At 40.5% G+C, this 15,190-nt stretch overlaps 1 pseudogene; it reads left to right on the forward strand.

Annotated features, from left to right (window-relative positions):
* Positions 1 to 12,444: 12,444 nt before the first annotated feature.
* LOC116982990 lies at positions 12,445 to 12,553 on the forward strand (annotated as a pseudogene).
* Positions 12,554 to 15,190: the final 2,637 nt, after the last annotated feature.

Consider the following 15,190-nt stretch of genomic DNA (forward strand, 5'->3'; position numbering starts at 1 on the left):
TATCTTGCAATGCTTAAGAGGTGAACATCTGCAACCCTCAGATTCACAGCCCTTTGACTGAAGAAATATCTTTTCATCTATAGCCTATATAATTATTGCCGAATTTGAGACTTGGTATGGAATTGGCACAGCAGTAAAGCTAACTAGCTGGCAGTCAAGGGATGTGATTTCAAGCTGTTGACATGGCCAGGGACTTGAAACTCCATTAAATAATCTAGAATTTTTCCAATGATGACCACCAAACCCATCTGGTTCATGAATATCGTTCAGGAGATGAACTATGGTCTGGTTTCCATGTGAGACATCCCTCCTGGTTGACTCTTAAAACAGCCAAGCAAGCCATGCAGTTGTTACAATAACCTGTTCACGGGGTTTTGAGGGCCAGACAGTAAATGCTGCCCTTGCCAGGCATCCCCTGATAATGAATATAAATAAAAGATAAAAGATTTCTCTAAATAATCACCTTAGTATTGTCATATGAAGCCTCTTAAGATATTTATATTGTCACCTTCCAATCTTATGAGCTATAGGTAATATAGCTCAAAGTATCTCATCCCAAGAATGAATCTAGTGAACAGTCTGTTAATCCAACTGTATCCTTCTTTGGGCAAGTAGACAAATTGGGCAGCACAGTGGTGCAGCGGTAAAGTTGCTGCCTTGCAGCGGTAAAGTTGCTGCCTTACAGCGCCAGAGACCCGGGTTCGATCCCGACTACGGGTGTTGTCTGTACAGAATTTGTACGTTCTCCCTGTGACCCCATGAGTTTTCTCCGAGATCTTCGGTTACCTCCCACAAAGGTTCGGAGGTTAATTGGCTTGGCATGAATGTAAAATAGACCCTAGTGTGTGTAGGAATTGTTAATCTGCGGGGATCGTTGGTTGGTGTGGATTTGGTGGGCTGAATAGCATGTTACTAAACTAAATTAAAAACTAAACAAACATTTTGTGATATCCAGGTGCACCCTCACTGCAAGAATTCTTGGTCTAATGATTAAGTATGCAACATAGAATTTTATTGGCAAATGGATCGGTGACTCTGTCTATTCTGACTTAATCATGGTTCCAAGCCCGTTGTGTGTTTGCACCAAGACACCTGGATTTGCACATTTGAGTCACTGGGCTGAAAGCTGGCCACCTCAGCCTCAGTATGCACTAACTTCTCCTTGTCCCACGGATGGTGCAAGCCTTTGCAATGAATCCTTGCAGGCTAACATCAAGAGATGTCGACAATAAGGTGTTATGTGATAAAAGCCATCTGAGACTCCATATTTAGTTTACTCGTACTCACTCAACCATGACTGATACTCTCTAAGCCTCAACCTACCCAACCAAACACTACCCTGAGCACCCCTTTCCAACTGCCATGACCCAACACTCAAGCCCCCAAATGCCCCTCCTTCTGACTGATGCACTGACCCTCCACACCAACCAAGGGCCACTGTGATACCACCTATGACTTGTGAGCTATCTTTTTTTTCCAGTGGTGGAGCAAGTGGAGGAAAAAAATCTGTGTCTGCATTAAACATGCAAGGAAAGCTCTATTGCATGCAGAGTCTTGGACTTCATGCACATTCAAAGTGTGCACCAGCAGTCCTTGTACTAAACAAGTCCCAGCCCTCAACAAATCTCTATGCTGAGAACGTTTTGCACCTTATTATACTCCAACCCCTTTCTAATATAGGTTAATGTACCATTTACTTTCCAAAATTTTGCAATTAATTTTTTGTGATTCATTGTCAAAGATACATAGATTGCTCTGAATGCCAACAACTCCCGGTCTCTCCCCTTTGAAAATTATTATGCGATTCTACCCCTCCTACCAAATAGTGCAAATGATGCCTGTTATTCTGTCCACCATACCTGTCCACAAACCGAGGCAGTCCGTAACTCTTATTAACTGTGTTGAATCTTGCCACTTATTTCCCACTCAGCTTTCTTTTACCAGCAGATCTGAATATCTTACACTTTGTTCCCTCGCCTGATTCATTGATATTGACTGTAAAAAGCTAAAGCCTGCAGCATTGATTCTGATACTCCACAGCGACACTCACCAACTCGAAAATGACTCCTGTGCTTGTATTCAGTTTTCCTACCTTATCCACAGTTCAATCCCTGCCAACATATTATTCGCATTTGCAGCATTCTAATCTGTGTGGAATAGTGGTGCATAAAGGCAAATAAATTGGACAGTATAAAATGTGACAGTGAATTAAGTTAGAGCATCGTCTTTTCAAGACCCACAGTTTGCATGTGGTCTAAGGACGACATTGATCCTATCAAGACCATACGTAAAGTGCAACAATTTAGTTTAATCTGTATAAATGTAGAGTAACAAAACTCCTATCGATTTGTTTAGTTAATGTTAGTAAGTTCTACAGATTGTAAGCAAACTGAGAAACTCAAGCCAGTTCTCTGACATGGGCATTTAAGTGACGTGACATTGGTGTAAAAGGAAAATCCAGCAGGTCTTCTGGCAGCTTAATATCTGTCCTGATTTTATTTCCCATTTATTTTGGTGCAAAATTAGCCCGGTTGACTCCATTACAGAATCTGCCCTGCCAGTGTTAATTTGCCACCCAAAAGCAAATAGGACATGTTACATTTCTTCCTCAATATTTCGCAAAATTGATTCTTTAATGTTAATATAATTAGCTCAAAATCGAATAGCAGCATAATTTGGGGATTCAAAAGGACAACAAAAAATCCTAATACAGGCATCTAGGAAAATGTAAAACAAGTCTATAAACCAACCACCCTCCTCTTTTCCCACCCATCACTAAGGGATTGTCTCAATTTTTCAGTCCATTACCTAAGCACTATCTCCCTACCTAAACACTTTGGGCATTAGTGTGTAGTTAAAGGATTCATTCATTTTTGATTTGTGGCTGAAGTGTGACTGTGCTTTTCTGGCAATTTCTGTCGTATGAGCAAGTTAATGGGACCGAAAAATAAATCAGGTATGCTGGCTGGCAGAAGCCACTAAAAGCTCCTTGTTCTTGATAACAGAACTGGCCAATTTAGTTGTGACAAGTCTGCTATTAGGAACGAACAACCTTCTGTGATTTGAACTGTCAGGGGAAGCTTCCTGGTGGCAGATGGGGGAAAAAAGAAAAGGTTTGAATAATGGGTAACTTGTAACTGTTTTTAAACGCAACATTAATTTTCATCGTAATCTTTACTTTTTTTTTTGTCCTACAACTGAGACCCCAGGAACAGTCTGCTTTCAAATACCTCTTATCTACCTACCATAGGGGGTTCGTGAATTGCTCTTTAGGTCTCTGGTTGTTCCCCGTTATATAATTCTCAGTGGAAATCTCTTTGTGCTGCACCACTTGTTCTGAGGATGATTTCAGTAAAAGAACACAAATGGGGCTAAAACCTGTTGTATGGGTCAAACCCAATGACTCAATTCAACCCATGGTATTATAATAAAAGAGTGTTTTGAAGGAATTATTTTCATTGCAGTGTCACTATGGTTTGAACAATTGACCCAAGTCTAGCTTGAGGAAAGCAATTTATTTGCAAATGCGCTACAGGGAATTTGAAAAGGCTGATGGCTAAAGAGGCAGTGAAAGGCCCATGTTCATGTGCATTAAGACAATTAATATCAAATGAATTATATTATTTTATTTTTTAATCATGTTATATTAGTCATCATGTTTCCCATCCACATTGATCACTTACTATATTTGATCATCTGTGTGAACATAAATATACCAAGATAAATAGTACTGAATAAGCATAAAAATAGAGCAGCATTTGAGGGAACTTTGAGTGGAACAGGCTTATTATCAAATTCATGAATAGATCTGAATTGTTAATAGAAGCACCTTAGTGAAGATCTTTACAGGAAAATATTGCAGCAGTTCCTTGATAAAATATTATTGTTTTGCGTGGCTGTTGTTAATGAGCCAGGATAGCCAGGATTTTCATGTTTGGGGTCACAGTTAGTTTTCCAACAAACTGTGGGATTAAAGACATTTACACCTTTCGGATTCAGAGCATCGTACATGAAGTGTTTCTCAAACAGTCTTAATCCAGCTTCTGGTAGGCAAGAGCGCATATAACAAAACTTTTCCTAATTTGGTTAGTGCTAAATTGGCAATCTATTTAGAACAACCTCATGGATGACTGATGCAGGAAATTAAAAATGTCACTCTGCTGTAATTGAAGCAGATGTCTATTAGTCAGCCTGCCTGTGGGAAGCCTCACACTGGATCTGATCAAACTATTCCTTATTGTTGATGCTGAATGCTGATACTGATTGCTTGAAATAAAAATGTGGGCTGAAAGTGGAATACATTTTCCTCTCCCTGACCACGATGCAAAAACATTTATGGATTTTTTTTCTGTATATAAAACAAAACTGCTTCGCTGTTGCTCTGCCAGTTTATTTTTAATACTGTTTATTGGGTGGCACAGTGGCGCAGCAGTAGAGTTGCTGCCTTACAACGCTTGCAGTGCCGGAGGCCCAGGTTCAATCTCGACTACGGGTGCTGTCTGTATGGAGTTTGTTCGTTCTCCCCATGACCACATGGGTTTTCTCCGAGATCTTCGGTTTCCTCCCACACTCCAAAGACGTACAGGTTTGTAGGTTAATTGGCATGGTATAAGTGTAAATTGTCCCTAGTGTGTGTACGACATTGTTAGTGTGCGGGGATCGCTGGTCAGTGCGGATTCATTGAGCCTTTGGGCTTGTTTCCGCGCTGTATCTCTAAACTAAATTAAAACTAAAATTAGCTTCCATTGGGAAGCAGATCTGCCAAAAATCTTTATTTAACATAAAACCTATGAGTGGTCACAGTTTAAACTGCTACTTCGGCTGTTAATGGTGGATATGGGATAGCTTATTGCTAGGAATGAAATGCAATTTAACCTTACTGTTATCTGATTTAAACCTGTGGTGTATCTCAACTCTAAGCATTGGCGGAAACAACAATTTGAGACAATCCCTTTGATGACATTTGAACAAATTGTAATTTTAAATAGACACGAGTAAAGTATTTAAATTAAAAAATGAAAGCAGTCAGGGCATAACATAATGTGGCACTCTAGGAGTTTGAAATAGTATATCAATTATATTTCCTCTTATTAAATGTTATTTGTGAAATGAATCTCAGTATCTTTATTAGTGAATGTACAAATGCAAACTGATGCACATTATGTTTCAGGTGCACATATTAAATGAAATTTTGTTATTGAAAAAATAAATATATTTTTTTTCTCTCAGTTGTAAGGGTAAAATGTGGCTGCCCTAACCAAGCATACCATCTCTAACCACTTTATTTTTACTGCTTTGAACTTCATAAAGAAATGTTCTTTTTGCCAAATTAATCCACTTGGATATAGGTGCTGTTAATTAACTGATTAAAACATATTTGCTGAAATGCTTGCTGTTACTTAGCTGTAATAAATGTTACATTCATGAACATGATGTGATTGCTAAACAAAACTTGTATTTATTTGTGCGATGCTGAAATAAAGGAAGTCTGGGATTTTATTCTTCTGTGAATCATTGAACTATTTCTGCAAATATATTTTTTTCTTTTGCTATCAAATATGTAGATTTGGAATCCATTTATTAATTATTGGGAACTTTATTTCTATGTCGACTCCTTAAGTGGTTGGACATTCCATCATTACTATGTCAAAATAATTGCCATCTCCCAGTAATGGCAAATCTGTGATATCCTTTACCTGTTGCATGGAGTTGCCTGAAATAAAGCCCAATATTCCAGTTATAAAATTGCTGTAAGGTATAGTTGTTTACTTTACACCTTAAATATTTATATTTTAGACATTAAAATGTCCTTAAATTTATTCATCCCTCTACTCTTGTGCTAATTTTCTCTCATCAGTCCCAACCCTAAAGGCGTTTGAACTTTGCTAGGTCACATGGTACCTGGTCTAATGAACCCAGTCTGTGCAATGGAGATACAAGCAACTGCAAGATTCACAGCCTCGGTAATATCTCTGTATTCCCTTACTCTGGACACATTGAGGATGTAATGGAGTCCATTTTGTATAGATCTGCAAGCATCAAATGAAGAAAGGACTCAAAGTGCTGGAGTAACTCAGTGGACAGGCAGCAACTGGAGAACATGTATAGATGACGTTTTGGTTCGAGAGTTTCTTCAGATTGATTGTGGGGGAAGCTGGAAGGGAGACAGGACAAAATGTAGCAGGTAATAGATGGACACAGGTGAGCGTGGTTTTTTGATAGCCAAATGGTTAGAACAAAGGCCAGAGATAAAAGCAGAAGATGTGAGGCAGACAGATCGAAGAGTTAAAAAATTGTGAAGACAGAGGAATGAATATAGGAGGAAGGTAGAAATGGGTGGAAGAACAATTGCTGCAATTTTCTTTTCCACCAGTGTCAAAATATATCCAAATTACTTCAGAAATGACACTACATGACACAAATCATACTTTTTTCATGCTGAAAAGTGAACTGAGAGTGCAGTGTGTGTCTCCAGCTATTTCGAATGCTGTTAACATTATTTTTTGGGGGATTAAAATAAATTAAGGATAACACTTCCATTTTTCTAGTATCCAATCATGATCATCTCAAAGGGTTTAATTAAATGCATTACCTCTGTTGTTTGCAGTAATGTTAACCAATATTCTACAAGGAGTAATTAGTTGGATGGCCAAGTCATTTTATTTGGCAGTTTTTGTTGATGAACTAATATTATCTCGTTAACTGAGACAAGGTTTTTTTTTCTAATTTATGCTGTAGAATTTAACATCCCCACACATAGATAGATCAGCCCTTGGTTTACATTATCAGCCAAAATATGACACTTCTAACAATAGATTTAGTTCTGCAGCGAATGTCAGATAGGATTAAAAACTCAAGGTCTGGTATGGCATTTCAATTCATAACTTCATGATACAGCAACACGAAGTACTGTTGATTAAACAATTTTATGGTGTCTTGATTTTTTTTTCATGATCTAAATCCTAACGATTATAATTTTCTCCTTGCAAGGTTAGTTTTCTTATCGAAAATCAAGTGCTTCAAGGTTGGAAAGATTTTCTCACAGTCAAGCTTTTTTTTTTTTGCAGTTGTAATTAATTTTTGTACCTCAAGGTAAACTCCGATCCCACGAAATGGTGTGAAACGTGAATTAACTCTTCTCCATCGCTTTCTCGCCTTCACAAAGGCAATCCACTAAAGATGTCCAAAACTGGCCCGTGATAGATTATAGATGTAGAAATGATCAGGAGTAGAATTCAAACTTAGATTTCAAAATTGACAGTTCATAAACATTAACTACTTTAAAAACAAACAGCCTGCCATAAACCTTGCAGAAAGATGAAAGGGCACTTCAATCATGGGCTTTTTTTCAGAAATAGCCACTCATAAATCACTGCTCCATTTGAGGCCCTCTCTCTCTGCAAGTGATACAAAGATATATACAATTCTCACCCATTCCCTCAAATTTTATTGAGGCAGTTGCAAGATTATAGTCACTTTGTTTTCAAATTTATCTCTGTGTGTAGATTCATTGTTACTTTGTCAATTTGCAGGCTATTCATTATTTCTGAACCAAAATGAATCTACAAAGAGGCATTACAGGAATAAGGAAATCAACAATGACTCACCATGAGGTTACCACTGTGATGTACACCAGTCATTTTTGCTCAACTTTTCTGTGGTATTTCCTGGTCAGTGGTATTGGATGATTGGACTAACAACAAATGTAAACTATAGACACAAGGAGCTGCAAATGTTGGGATCTTGCGTAGAACACAAAGTTCTGGAGGAACTTAACAGGTCAGGCGGCATACGTAGAGGGAGTGGGCAGGTGATATTTTGGGTCAGGACCCCTATTTCATGACATGAAATTAGATAGATAGATAGATAGATAGATAGATAGATGGATAGATGGATAGATGGATAGATGGATAGATAGATAGATAGATAGATAGATAGATAGATAGATAGATAGATAGATAGATAGATAGATAGATAGATAGATAGCTGTCAAATGTACCTTGAATGTACAGTGAAATTCTATTTTTTGTTGCATACACAGTGCACAAAAGAGACAGCACCAGGCACAGTCAAAGTTACAAAAGTACCCTTATCCCCCCCACACCGGTCCCTCATCCCTCATTCTTGGCAGTGCCCCCATGCCGATTTCCCCCTTTATTTTCAGCAGCCACCCCACGCCGGGTCCCCTTTGTTCTCCGCAACGCGGCCCGTCCGCCGCAGCCTTCAGGGACTCCGACCTCGATGTTCTACGTCCCTCCTCGTTCTTGGTGAGGTGTTTCTCGTCAATGCGGTGGCTCGGGCCCGAGTCTGGAATCTGTGGTGAGCGGGCACGGCCTACCAGTCCTACCGGCAGCCGAGCCGGACTGACAACGGGGGTCCTGGCAAGCTGGCCTGGCTGACCAGGCTGAGATGTTTAGGAAGGAACTGCAGATGCTGGTTTAAACCGAAGATAGACACAAAAATCTGGAATAACTCAGTCAGAAGAAAGCTCTTGACCCGAAACGTCACCCCTTCCTTCTCTCCAGAGGTGCTGCCTGAGTTGCTCCAGCTTTTTGTGTGTATCTCTGGCTGAGATGTTGCCTGACCCGCCGTGTTCCCTCAGCACTTTAGCGTCAATGTTAAATTTAATTGTACCAAGTGGGTTCAGTGTTTTCAGTGGGTTTTTATCTAAGCGCGTGATTGTCAACATGAAGCTGGTGGGTTGAAGGACTTTTTCTGATCTGCACAACTCTGATTCTATGGTGCTGAATGGGAAATTCTTATCTAAAGCTAAGCAACTGACTCACTGAGAATCTCATGACTTATGATGGCCGAGGAATGTGGAGGTGGGGGGATGAAAGGAGCTACAGATCAGGCAAACAATTGTAAGCAAGATGTCTGACAAATGTGATCCTTTCCCATTCAGTAGGAAAATGGCTAAAATTATCTCCTTGGAGGTTATTATAATGTGATAGCAATTTAGTTACATTTATTAACTTCACCTTATTCCTACAAATCTGGAACATAAATTATACTTGACTTGGATTTTTACTGTGAGTTATAAATAGCTTTAGTGAGAAAGAGAAAATTAATTGAAGAGAGCAAGAAAGAAAATAACTTACAAACTATGAAGAGATTCAATTTTACAAAAGAAATGTAAAGTTCACAATCTATTAAAAGTAGTGTCTTTAAATTCTAGGACTTGACATAGTGTTCACAGATAGTTGGAATTCCTTGTTGCTAATGTATAATGGAGAACCTCCATCCATCAAGGAAGATTAGTTAATTTCCTCAAACATCCAAGTTTTTAAGATTGCCCTTTATTGAATAAAATAATGAAATTATTTGACTTCTCATATCTCAGAACAATTAATTCCAACTGAATGTGCAGCCTATTCACATGTCTATAAAGGAGCTACTTTGGTTTGATTCATGTATCAAGTTTCTTCTTGGTTGAAAGTCTAGAGATATGCTTCAACATCAGCTATATATTGTCTCAAGATTATAACCAGAGGGTGAAAAGTATTAATATATCTCCATTATAGGCCCAAGTGTAGAAACAAGGAACTACGGATGCTGGTTTACACAAAGGGACACAAAGTGCAGGAATAACTCAACGGGTCAGGCATCATCTCTCGAGAACGTGGATAGTTAAAGTTTCAGGTCTGGACCCTTTTTCAGAATGTATGCCTGAAGAAGGGTTCAGACCCAAACGTCACCTACCCATGTTCTCCAGAGATGCTGCCTGCTGTCTGACCTGCTGAGTTACTCCAGTAGGGAGATGCCCTTTTATCATAGTTGGATACTTTTTGGGAAGAGAAAGAGCATTAAAAGGAAGAAATATCAGAAGAGATTTATATGATAATGATAACCACAAACAAAACATAAATATATTGTATTTATTGAAAGGATCTGAAAATCAGGAGAGCGGTTTACCAGCAGCTTCATCTTTTGTAAACCACCATCTTCAGTTCCTTGTTTCATCTTAACATAGCGAATGGTTTGTGACTGGTCAGAAAACATTTTTGTTAGTAAATATTAAATCCAAAAGGGGGTGGGAGATTGCAACCTTCACATGGTCCGCCCTGTTTCAACGAATGGAATCAACCTGGCGTGCACATTCAAATAAGATCAAATAGACCAAGTTGGCCTACAACTTTAGGCTGTGCACGCAATATGCAAGAAGAAGAAGAAATCCAAAAAACACATTCCAAAGGACCCCTGCACTACTGACTTTAGCAAAAATGGGGCAGGTGCAGATTACTTTCAAGAAGGCATTGTTGGTCCATTTGTTTGGATTTATTTTTAATTTTACTTCGGAGTCACGTGAGTGACTACATGAAGAACCCGCCACTTCGCACGTGTGTCATTATCGCTACACGCATTGTGAACAAGTCATTACGAGGGGAGGACGTTCCTCCCAAACGGCAGGGTTGAACCTGCAACAAGTAAGGTAGGAGAACTTAGTTTCTTGACTTACCTTTTTTACAGGCAGGCTGATGAAAACTGGCTGGGGAGAGTCTGCAGAACTGCAGGCAGCCAGCAACGGCCGGGGGCACCACTATCTCCCTTAAACGGGAGCCGGAGCCGACCTCAGCTCCAGCAGGACGCCGACAGCGGTGGAGCATTCTGGAGCCGTCATTCCGACGGCTCGGACAACAGCCCCACGGACCTATACTACATGGGTCCGAGGGGCTGGAAGGTACTGGGGTTTTTTCCACAGCACTAAAAATAGCGGCAAGCGGTCAGTGCCCGAGAGCACCGAGGACGCGTTGGAGCCGCTGGGCTTGGGTCGCGAGCGGCCAGTTCCCCGAGAGGACTGGACCGTGTTGGAGCACCCCAGGCCCAAGTGGAGGAGCGGCACAGTGCGGGAAGCACTGCACCGCGTTGTTTAAACTGCCAGACTTGCGGCTGCGAGCGGCCAGCTCCCTGAGAGGACTGGTCCGCGTTGGAGCACCGCAGGCACAAGGAGGAGGAGCGGCACAGTGCGGGAAGCACTGCACCACGTTAAAACTGCCATACCTGCGGTTTGCGAGCGCCCAGCTCCCCGAGGGACTGAACCGCGTTGGAGCACCGCAGGCTAACGGCAGTACGGGCGGCTCAGTGCTGTGAGCACTGCACCGCGCTTTGGAGCACCGCAGGCCAACGGAGATACAGGCGGCACAGTGACCGTGTACACTGCACCGCATTGGCACTGTGGGGCCTGCACCTGCGAGAACATACCGTTTTGCAGTGATGCAGGTCCAAGAAGAAATCCTCCAGTGGGTAAGTCCCATAGCAGCACCTTATACAGGGCTGTATTTCACTTCTACTATTACAGGGAAGTGGTTGAAGAAAAGACAGACTCAGGGAGAAGGAAGCAGCACCTTTTCTATAGGGCTACAATCATGCTTCTCTCTCCCCAGTAGACTCTTCTGTCAGAAGAGTGCTGGGGTCAAGTCTAGGGCAAACCCTGGACAGGTAAACAGATGTAAGAGCTGTAACAATGAGGTGATGCCTTTTCTAAGTCACAAAGTACATAGAGTGCATTATTGGTCCTTTCCTGGTAGAAATACAGGAATACTTATGTTGTGACTGAAGGATTTAGCAGTCCAAAAATTTACTGACAAATTCCATTCCCATCTGGGAAGTCACACGGGAATGTCTGTCTATGTTTCAGGGGGAACAACAGTACAGCTGTGAGTAAAGCTAACTGGGAAAGATCTACAAACCAGGTTAGAAGCCAGCATAGACCATATGTTTTCTATCTACTGCAGGGGAAAACATTAGCTGACACCATAGCTGTCACTTGCCACCGGGGATTGTAAATCCCTGAATGTACTAAACTAATCAATTTATGCATCTGGTTACATCCAACTGGGATTGACGCGGGCCTGTGTAAACCCGAAACCTCCTAGCAAAATCTTTTTATTTGGGGGTGACCTATCTAGAAGGTCAAGGAGTTGGACAATGAACCCAAAACTGGATGGAGCTCATCTAAACGTCCAAACATCATCCTCAAAGGTATCGCCCCTATGCTGGAAGATGTGTACACCCACAACACACGGCCTCGGGGATCCAGAAGAAAACAGTAAAACCAGAAGGAAGCAAGGAGGTTGGTGCGAGAAGACATTGAATAAATAACTTTTTGACACTCATATCTTAAACAGTATCCGGGGATACACAATAGAATTTTACAACACATAATCTTCCAGTCCAGCTGATATATCGAGAGAGGAATTTGGAGGAGAACACCAAATGGATATTGGGCTATAGTATTTGCTGATGTTTCTACACGATATGGAACACCAGATGCCGATCTACTCGTATCCAGACATAATCACCAATTACCAAATATGTCATAAGAGATACAGACACTGGACATCAGCAACAGATGGGGTTTAGCTGCATTACAAGGGAAGAATTATTATCTACGCATTCCCTTCCTAACAAAATAAGATATGGCGCTTGACGCATCAATCATAGATCAGATCTCGGCTTTTTGGCTAAGATCAAGTATAATATCTGTTCTTATCAGTATAAATGTCTGATATGTCCCTTATCTAGGGACCATATATCATAAAATTAAATAAATAAATAAATAGATGGGGAAGTGAAAAATAAATAAAACGATATATTCGTTTTAAGAACAGAAACCTTTTCTATTGTTAAGTATATTCGTTTTAAGAACGAAAATGGCAAGCATTGATTCAAAGGATGCTTACAATTTCAGTACCCATAACAGGTGACCACGGACGTTATTTTTATCTAATTGGATGGCTCAGCTCTAGCAGTATAGAGCACTACCTAATGTGTTTACATTAGCACCTAGGTTATTTACAAAATATGACAACCAGCCACACAATGGTAATGGCTTCTTTGGATGACATACTAATTGTGTGGAAACTTAGGACGGGCTGAACAAACGGTAACAGCCACTTAACAATTATTTGGAAACTAGGATCATTATCCATCCAATTAAATCAAAATTAAAGCCTTCAAACTAAAGGGATTATTTGGGGTTCACCATTAACTCAGTTCCTCATGTCAGTAACTTTGCCAACAGAGGTTACAACCTTAATAGAGGCATACAGCAAAATCATTGACATGAGGATAAACCATCCATCAGACTGGTAGCAAGAATATTGGCAACATATGGTTTCCAGCCACATAATTCAGACCCTTACATTATAAAGATTTACAGAGGGGCAAAATATGAGCTCTTAAAATTAATGGTGATCATTTCAATAGAATGATGAAGCCATACAGAAGCCATATTGGAACTAAATGGTGGAAAGATAACATTGGGCATTGCTCCAATCCTATCATTGTAAGCAACCAGTCTATGGTCCTACATATGGACACTATGCACTAGGACGGTGTGTTACCAATTCCATCTCCAGCTGTGGAGGAAGATGGAAAACACAGCAAGCATCATTATTACTAACACTGGGCATACCTACCTGGAAATGTTGGGTGTTTTTTCATGGCCTAAAGTCATGTTGCTCTGGAATATATTAAACAGGTTATTAGATTATAAATTAACAACACTACTGTGGTAGCACATATCAACCACATGGGTGAAAGGGAATCTACATCATGTAACAATCTGGCCAACACAATTTGGCAACCTCATCAGGGGGGGGGGTACTAAGGGAAATACTACGAGACTCTGCGTCTCGTGTTTTTAACAGTACCCGACTGACCTACCCAACCATGGTTCTAGGTGGTATTAGGGAATGAGATTAGAACCATGCAGCACCATCCAAAACAGACGGCCAGAGCAATGGACATGATCACAGCGGGCCACAGACAATCAACCTAAAGACAATGTCTAAAATACATAAACTAATGGGAGATGTGTTGCAACCATAATACATCATCCAGCCTGTTTGGAAGCTTTGTTAACCTACAGGGGCTTAGTATTAGTGACATCAACTGTGCCAGAAGTGGCCCATCTACTTACCTATGGCAAGAGAACGGAACAACAGCTTTTGAGGGACACTTTTTATGAGAATTCCCCAAAGACCAGGTATTCCCAAATATGGGACATCAGCATCGTCTTAACGTTGTTAAAGAACTGGGCTCCAGCCACAGCGCTGTCATTACAGTTTTTGACATTTTACAAAACTGTCATGCTGATGGCTTAGGTCACGGCACTAAGGACTCAGTCCCTACCAAATTAAGGCTGGATACCTTGACCAGTTCACCTGGCAACTTACACTTCTACATTCAGGAATTAGGGGCAGGGGTCAGCAGGCCTTAAAATAACATTTTTTAGAGCCTACCCTACAGATGATTGACTGTGTTGTGAGACATCTACAAATATACATGGAACAAACCCAGACCATAAGTGGCACAGAAGAGGAACTTCTCATCAACGACAGACAGCCTCATTAAAGAATAACAGGCCAGGCCAGCTAAATGGCTAACATAGTATTGACATAAGTTGGTGTAAACACTAACTGGGTTAAAATCTCACTCCACCAGGCTGCAGCAATGTCGGCAGCATTTAAATTGGAGGTTCCTATGGATAAAATCCTCAGGACTGCAGGATGGCCATCGGAAAGAACATTCTAAGGATTATAACTAACCAGTAATGGAAACTGGAATTTTTCAGAAACATTGTTAAGTTTCTGTACCATAATTTACCCCAAAAAACAGGGGCTATCAATTATTATTAACTTTATGGTTATTTATATATATCATATTGATGTTTAATATGTTATCACTATTCTCCCCAAAACCAAGGCAGACGTGATGATGGACTCGTTCCACGGCTTGAATCACAGAGCTTTGAAATCTTCATGTAATCACTCACGTGACTCCGAAGTAAAATAGTAAGATTAAACGAGAACTTACCAGTTCGAAGTTTGATCTATATTTTATGAGGAGTAACGTTGAGGGAATACATGCCCTCCGCTCCCACCCTTGATCATAAACACAACTGGTATCTTTTCTCTAATCTGACTATGCTTAAGTCATTACACGTATCTGTGATTCACTCCGTTGCTTTGAAGAATGATACACGTGCGTACTGGCGGGTTCTTCATGTATTCCCTCAACGTTACTCCTCATAAAATACAGATCAAACTTCGAACTGGTAAGTTCTCGTTTAATCTTACTATCAATGTTGATGCCAGGAATATTGACAACTAAAAGATGGCAAGGTGAGTTGATTGCATAAATTGAACCCATTTACACCCACTGTCTAACCCCTTCTATAATCTCC

This window comes from Amblyraja radiata, chromosome 17, assembly GCF_010909765.2.
Source record: "Amblyraja radiata isolate CabotCenter1 chromosome 17, sAmbRad1.1.pri, whole genome shotgun sequence".
In the NCBI taxonomy this organism is placed as follows: domain Eukaryota; kingdom Metazoa; phylum Chordata; class Chondrichthyes; order Rajiformes; family Rajidae; genus Amblyraja; species Amblyraja radiata.